Raw genomic sequence first — 8315 nt, 5'->3', positions numbered from 1 at the left:
CATGGGGGTTCCAATGGCTGATTCTGGGGGAAGTAGATCACCAAGTCTTTCTTTTTTGTGTGTGTGTTTTTATTTTTTATTTATTTATTTTTTAAATTTTAACAATTTATTGGGGGACCAAGTCTTTCTTTGAGGTGCTTGTGGGTGAACTTGAACTTCCAACCTGACAGTTAGCAGCTCAGCACATTAACAGTTTGCACCACCCACATGGGCAAATTTGAGGATCTGACAAGACCAAGTATTGGTAAGGATCTCTACAAACGGGATGCTTCATTCATAGCTGATGGGACTGTAATGGGCACAAAATTCATTTTGATAACTATTCAGCAGTGCATTCACACACTCCATCACCCAGTGACACCACTTCTCGTGTGGACTTAACAGAAATGTGCACAAATGTCAACCGAGTGCAGGTACAAAAGTGCTTAGAGCAGCTTTACTCACAAAGGCCCCAGATGGACAAGTACACTGCGGTGTGTTCGTTCACACAACGGAATCCACACAGAAAAGCGTTGGAGACCGCTCTCCATGGATTTCTCACGTTCCTGCATGAGGCTGTTTGCATTACAAGACAATGAATAACCTCTCTCTCTATGGAAGGGAGGGCGGACAGGTAAGTGTGTCAGCAGTTTCATAAAAGCTTAAAAAACAAAAACCAGCTGGTGACCAGTTGACTCTGAGTTGTAGCGACCCCGTGCGTGTCAGAGGAGAACTGTGCTCCATAGGGTTTTTACTGCCTGTGAGCTTTTAGAAGGAGACATCCAGACCTTTCTTCTGCGGTGCTACCAGGTACAATCGAACCGTCAATATTTCCATTAACAGGTGAGCACATTTGCAATATGTCTTAGAGTAGTTTTTCTAGAGAAGCAGATTAGTGAAATATGGATGTAGATATAACATCTATGTAGTTAGATGCTAGGTAGATAAATTGATAGGCAGATACATGGATGGATAGATAGATAGATAGATAGATAGATAGATAGATAGATAGATAGATAGATAGATAGATAGACAGGGAGATAGATAGATAGATAGATAGATAGATAGATAGATAGATAGATAGATAGGTAGATAGATAGATACCAAATAAGTCCTTGGGTCGGGGAAACAGCCTGTGTTTGACTAGTAACCTACCATGAGAAAAATTGCCTGGTGATCTTCTTCCATATAGATTAAAGTCAAGAAGCTACTATTGAGCAGTTTTGTTCTGTAATACATAGGGTCTCCATTAATTGGAATCAACATAATCCCACTGGGTTTGTCATATACTAAAAGAATGAGAACCTTAAAAAAAAAGAATGAGTACCTTCAGACAAGTGATTAATCACTAATATATTTAGGATTGTGGGTGCCTCTGAGGGGGAAGGGGCAGGATGGGTAAGGAGCACAGTTAGGGTTAGCTAGAGCTGAAATATTTTATGATTGTCAGTCATCAACTCCACGATGAGATCTTCTAGGAGCGGCCACGTAGTTGTGAGAAGCATGTGGCTGTTAGGAAGCCTGTGCACAATAGAAGGAGGCAGTGCCCGCCCGGCGCCAGTCTCACAACCGTTCTTATGTTTGAGCCCAGTGTCGCAGTGTCAATCAATCCTGTGTGGGGTCTTCCTCTGTTTTGAAGCCCCTCTATTTTGCGAAGCATGATGTCCTTCTCCAGGGACTGGTCTCTCCTGACATCATATCCAAAGTAAGTGAGAAAAAGTCTCACCATTCTTGACTCTGAGGAGCACCCCGGCCATACTTCCAAGAGAGAGCTGTTTGTCCTTTCAGCAGTCTAGAGTATTTTCAATATTCTTTGCCAGCCCCACAATTCAAGGCCATGGATTCTTCTTTGGTCTTCATTATTCAATATACAACATTAAAATGCATATGACATAATTGAAAATGCCTTGGCTTGTGGAGAATCCCCTCTGATCGGAATTGGGAATGTGACTGGCCTTGCTGTCGTGCAGAATGCGTTGAAGAGTGGCTTTTTGCAGATGCAGTAAAATGAAATTTGACACCTTATCATCTGACCTCTTTTTTGACCCATTTAACATTTGTTCTACATAAAACTTTCCTCTAGTTCCTTAATGTTTCCTCCCCTGCCCCCCACTATCATGATCCCAAGTCTACCTTACAAATCTGGCTAGACCAGAAGATGTACACTGGTCCAGATAGGAACTGGGAACACAGGGAATCCAGGACAGATGACCCCCTCAGGACCAGTGGTGAGAGTGGCGATACCAGGAGAGTGGGGTGGAAAGGGGGAACTGATTACAAGGATCTACATATAACCTCCTCCCTGGGGGATGGACAGCAGAGAAGTGGGTGCAGGGAGATGTTGAATAGGGCAAGATATGACAAAATAATAATTTATAGATTATCAAGGGTTCATGAGGGAGAGGGGAGCGGGGAGGGAGGAGAAGATGAGGAGCTGATGCCTGGAGCTTAAGTGGAGAGCAAATGTTTTCAGAATGATGAGAGTAATGAATGTACAAATGTGCTTTACACAATTGATGTATGTATGGATTGTGATAAGAGTTGTATGAGCTCCCATTAAAATGATTTTTTAAAATTTGTTCTAGTTTTTAATGTTTGCTTTTTATTTTTCCCAATTGAGGTTTTTTTTCTGTTTTATTTTGTTATTGCTGTTACTTTTTTGTTTGGTAGGTTTTTCTATCTATGAACTCCAGGAGAGGTAAATCTATAGAGACACTAACTGGATTAATGGTTCCTTGGGGAGAAATAGGGGAGCTTGGGGGAGAGGAAGAAATAATAACAAGGAGTACAAGGAAAAATGAAATGTCCTAAAACTGATTGTGGTGATGATTGGACAGCTCTTCTAAATATGATTGAACTACTGAATTTTATGATATGTGAATTATATGCCCCCAAATGCTAAAATATATACCATCGTCTGGGTCAAGAGCATCTTAGTCTTCAAAGTAGCATCCTTACTTTTCAATACTGCAAACAGAATTTGTGCAGCAGTCAGCTTTACCAATTGCTTTGCTCCCTTTGATCTTGACCGGTGCATCCATGAGCATTGACTGTGGAGCCCAGCCAGACGAAATCCTTGACAGCAACCCTTGCTCCGTGTATCATGATGGTCCAGTTATGAGGATTCTGGTGTTCCTTACGTTGAGTTGCAATCCACACTGAAGGCCGCAAGCCTCACTTGCAGCAAGCAAGGTTGTGTCCCCTGCGTATGGAAGGTTGTTGATAAGCCTTCTTTCGATTCCGATGCCTCCTTCTTCCTATAGGCTTGCTTCTCTAATGATCTGCTCAGCATACAGACTGAATACATTTGGTTAGAGGATGCAACCCTGGTGCATGTCTTTCTTGATTTTAAATTCTTGTTGCGTTCGCACCTCTTGAGCCACATACAGTTCTGCATGAGCACAATTGTGTTCTGGAATTCACCTTCTTCGCAAGACTATCCGTAGTTTGTTTCTGATCCACAGTCAAATGATTCAGCAGAGTCAGTAAAACACAAGTAGACATCTTTCCGGTATTCTCTGTTTTCAGCCAATATCCATCTCTATCAGCAATGATCTTCCTTGTACCTGGCCTCTTAGGAATCCGGCAGCTCTCTGTGAACGTATGGCTGCAACCATTTCAGGGTGATCTGCAGCAGAATTGTACTTGCATATGACATTTATGCTATTGTTCTCTAATTTGAGCATTCTGTTGGGTCATCTTTCTTTGGAATCGGTACAAATGTTAGGTTTCGGGGGTGATTTACTTCAGTTCTTGCTTCTCCGTGCTGAGAGAGTTCACACAGCAGAAGCACGTTTGTAATCCAAGTGACTTTTAGGAGGGAAAGGGAAAGCCGCCTGGAAAGCCGCCTGGAAAGCCGCCTGGCAGGAGCAGGGGAGAGTTCATGACTGGAAACGGCTGCTTCGGGGGAAGCACGAGAAGCCACGTGGAAAATGGCTGTTGAAAAAAGAGAGAGAGAAAACAAAGAGAACCTAAAGAAACAGAACAGCCCAAAGAGCCAGCGAGCTCCTAACTGAAAAGGGGGAGAGGGCGCTCGCATGCGTGCCCTGCCGGCACAGGAGTGATGCTGCTTCTGAACTGAAAAAGACAAAGGCCTGCTTCCCATCGTCTCTTGGTGCTTCCTGTGTCATTGAATATTTTGCTCCTGTAATTTTTCAATATCAGGCTTGAATCTGATCTCTAGTTCTTCCTTTTGGCTTGCTCGTTTTCTATGTCTTTGGACATTTCATGATAACATTTGCCTTTGTCTTCTTGAGCTGCCTTTGAACTTTTATGTTCCGTTCTTGGACTTCATAATTTTTTCCCATTTGCTTTAGCCATTAAAGAGCATCTCACTCTCCCTGCCATTGAATCCATGCTGACTCATAGCGAGGCCCTGTGGATTTCTGAGCCTGCAACTGTTTAAAGGAGCAGAAAGCCCGGTCTTTCTCTGGTGAAGCTGCTGGTTGTTGGAAACTGCTGCATTTCAGATCACAGCTTGATGCCTAACTCCAACGCCACCAGGGCTTACAATTTAATATCTGTCATTTATTTTCCCTTTTGATTCTTAAGTCATTCTGTTTTTATCATTTCCTACTCTCTTTTGGAATGAGGATTTTCTGTGTTGAACTTTGTTGTTGTCGTTTTTGTATGACCTCCTTTATATAAAATCCAGGATAGGTAAATCTATGGAGGCAATAAGTAGCTTAATAGTTTCCTAGTGTTCTGGCAGGGGAGGTTAGGGGAAAATGGGGAGCTAATAATAATGGATACAACAATCAAGAAAATTGTCTAGAACTGATTGTGATGATGTTTGCACAAAATTTTAAAATAGAATTAAACTATTGAATTTTATGTTATGTGAATTATAGGTCAATAGAGCTGTTTGTTTGAATCCGGCTACACAGGAACGTGTTCACTGGTACCGATACACACTCTGGACACAGGGAATCCAAGACAGAGAAACCCCTCAGGAACAGTAAGTAATTGGAGTAGCAATACCATGAGGGTAGGGGGAATGTAGGCGGAGAAGGGGGAGGAAGGGAGAACCAATCACTGTGATCAACATCTCACACACACACACACACACACACACACACACACACACACACACACATGGGGATGAACAACAGAAAGGTGAGCGAAGGGAGACAGCAGACTATGTAAGACACGAAAATAATAATAATTTATCATTTATCAAGGGTTCACGAGGGTGGGATGGTGGGGGTGGAGGGGAAAAAAAGAGGAGCTGATACCAAGGGCTCAAGTAGAAAAAAAAATGGTTCGAGAGGATGAGGGCAACAAATGTACAAATGTGCTTGACACAATGGATATATGGATTGTTATAAAAGCTGTAAGAGCACCCAATAAAATGATTTTTTAATCATTTTATTAGGGGCTCATACAACTCTTTTCACAATCGGTACATACATCATTTGTGTCCAGCACATTCGTACATATGTTGCCATCATTATGCTCAAAACACCTGCTTTCTACTTGAGCCCTTGGTATCAGCTTATTTTCCCCCTCCCTCCCTGCTCTGCCCTCCCCTGAACCCTTGATAATTATTATTTTATCATATCTTACACGATCTGACATTTCCCTCACCCAGTTCTCCACTGCCTGTCTTCCAGGGAGGAGGTTACATGTAGACATTGTCATCTGTTCCCTCTTTCTCCCTCCACCCTCCAACTATCGCCACTCTCAACACTGATCCCCAGGGGTTCATCTGTCCTGGATTCCCTGTATTTCCAGTTTCTATCTGTGCCAGTGTACATCCTCCGGTCCAGCTGGATATGTAAGGTAGAATTGGGGTCATGATAGTGGGGGTGGTGGGGAGAAGTTTTTAAGAACTAGAGGTGATGAAATAAAATGATTTATATATTTTCAAAAAAACCTCTTTGTTTTTTAAATTGAAAAAGAAAACTCTGTGGCACACACATGGGGGTCACCCTAAGTCAGAATAACTCACTGAGAACTCACTGCCAGACCCTTGGTGACCCTCTAGGACAGGGTGGGACTGCCACTCTGGGTTGCTGAGACTGGAACTCTTTTTTATTAATCATTTATTGGGGGGGTTTATGAATCTTATAGCAATCCATTATTCAATTATATTAAGCACACTTGTACATATGTTGCCATCAACATTTTCAAAACATTTTCTCTCTACTTGAGCCATTGGGATCAGCAAATCTTGCCCCCCCCACCCTCCCACCCTTGTGATTCCTTGATCAATTATATATTATTGTTCTTATTTCGTGTCTTACACTGTCCCTTGTCTCCTTTCACCCACATTTCTGTTATCTGTCCCCCTGGGAGGTGGGCTATATATCCAACCTTGTGATGGGTTTCCCCCTTTTCCCCTTTCCCCTCACTCCACCTTCCATCTACCCTCATGATATTGCTACTCCCACTACTGTTCCTGAGGGTTTTCTCTGTCCTGAATTCATGTGTTGAGAGCTCTTATCTGCACCAATGTGTGTACTGCGATCTAGCCAAATCTGTAAGGTAGAACTGGGTCATGGTAGTGGTGGGGAGGAAGCATTCAGGAACTAGTGGAATGATGTGTGTTTCATCAGTGCTACTACACTGCACTCTGGTTGAATTGTCCCTTCCTTGTAACCCTTCTGTGGGGGGTGTCCAAGTCTACAGATGGGCTTTGGGTCTCTACTCCAATCCTCCTCTTTTGCATCGATATGATTGTTTGTTCTGCATCTTTTGATACTCGATATCTGATCCCATGGACACCTCATGATCACATAGGCTGGTGTGCTTCTTCCATGTGGCCTTATATGCTTCCCTGCTGGATGGCTGCTTGTTTAACTTCAAACCTTTAATATCTTTTGATAGCCTGGCAAGGACTGTAACTCTTTACTGGAAGGGAAAGCCTCATCTTTCTCTTTAGGAGTAGCTGGTGGTTTCAAACTGCTGGCCTTGTGGTTAGTAGCCCAACAACATACAATCATTACTCCACGAGAGCTCCTTTAAGTCAGAATGGGGAAGAGGGGTGGTGGTGGTGAAGTAATGGGATAAATGGGGAGTGATTGCTTTGTAAGTGCTGAGTTTGAAGTGATGAAAACAATTGAAATAGTGGTGATTCCATAAGGGTCCGATGTAATTAATGTCACTGAATTTTTACTCTTAAAAGTAGTTAAAATGGCAGGGAGGTTAAAAAGACATATAACCACGTAAAAGACACTCTAAAGCCTTCTTCAAATACAACTTAAAAAAAAAGGCAGATAGGATTCAAGAATCTGAGTTTTAAACTTCCTCATAAGTAAGAACAGAAACCTCTGCCAATTACAGCCTTGTATTTCAGGGGGGAATTCAGGCCAAGGACCCAATGAATGCCATGGACACCTGTGGAGCAGCTCCTCCCCCATCCTCCGGAGCTTAGCGAGGAGAGGAGACCAGGTGCACTGGTCATTGTCTCCACACCTGCCCAGGCACTAGCACCACAAAGGAGAGGAAAACCTCCTCCTCCAACATTCCTGGGGGTGGGTAGAGTCTGTGTTGGGGAGGGGTGAAAGGGTCCCTGTGATTAAATTCCAGCGAGAAAAATGCATACGTTCCCTGAACTCCAGGGTTGAAAGAGACACTGCATAACCAGCACACAGGAGTGATTCAAACCAACTGAAGGCTCCCTCTCAGTGTCCAGCTGGGGCTCTTGAGGCTGGTCCTGGTCCCAGGGAGGTCTGTGACAGCTCTTTCTCAGCGTGGGGGTAGGGGGTGGGGAAGGTTGGGAGAATCAGCCAGCCCTACCAGAGTGCAAATTAGGTGAACCTGCATGGGGATGGTAATTAGCATGGGAGCATTTGAATCACAGCTGCCCACAGACCCAGGTTCTAAACAGACATAGTTTGACTGTTGTCTTGTCCCCTGAAGGCATGGATCTAAGAAACCCTGGGCCCTGCTCTAATATACAGTCAGTGAATACAGCTCAGGAGGCAGAGGAGGTGAAGTATCACGAATATTTCTCTTCTCTCTCATTCAGATCTGCACTCCCGGAAAACTGGAGACTCAACCTCCTGGACACCAAGATCTTGACAGGAGACACAGTCTATAAGAGTTTCCCACCCTATGCTTGGGGTAGGTTAGTGCCACACCACCTACCCATCCTTGACTCCTCAATATGTTCAACTCGAGAGGGCTGTTCGTTGCAGAGACAAATATCAAAACAACATCATGGTTCAGAAGCAGCAGCCAGTCTCTGTTCACATGCCCAAAGTGGCACAGTTGAGTGGAATGTACACAGATATGGTCATATAGAGAGTTTGGGAAGAAAAGAAAGCTGTAGATCTCTCTATGTGGGGAAGTTTAAAGATTAAAATTTAAATCATCTGATTCATGAAAAAAAT

The sequence above is a fragment of the Tenrec ecaudatus genome, chromosome X (assembly GCF_050624435.1).
Source record: "Tenrec ecaudatus isolate mTenEca1 chromosome X, mTenEca1.hap1, whole genome shotgun sequence".
Taxonomy (NCBI): Eukaryota; Metazoa; Chordata; class Mammalia; order Afrosoricida; family Tenrecidae; genus Tenrec; species Tenrec ecaudatus.
The sequence above is the reverse complement of the archived record's forward strand: the minus strand, read 5'-3'. Positions refer to the sequence as shown.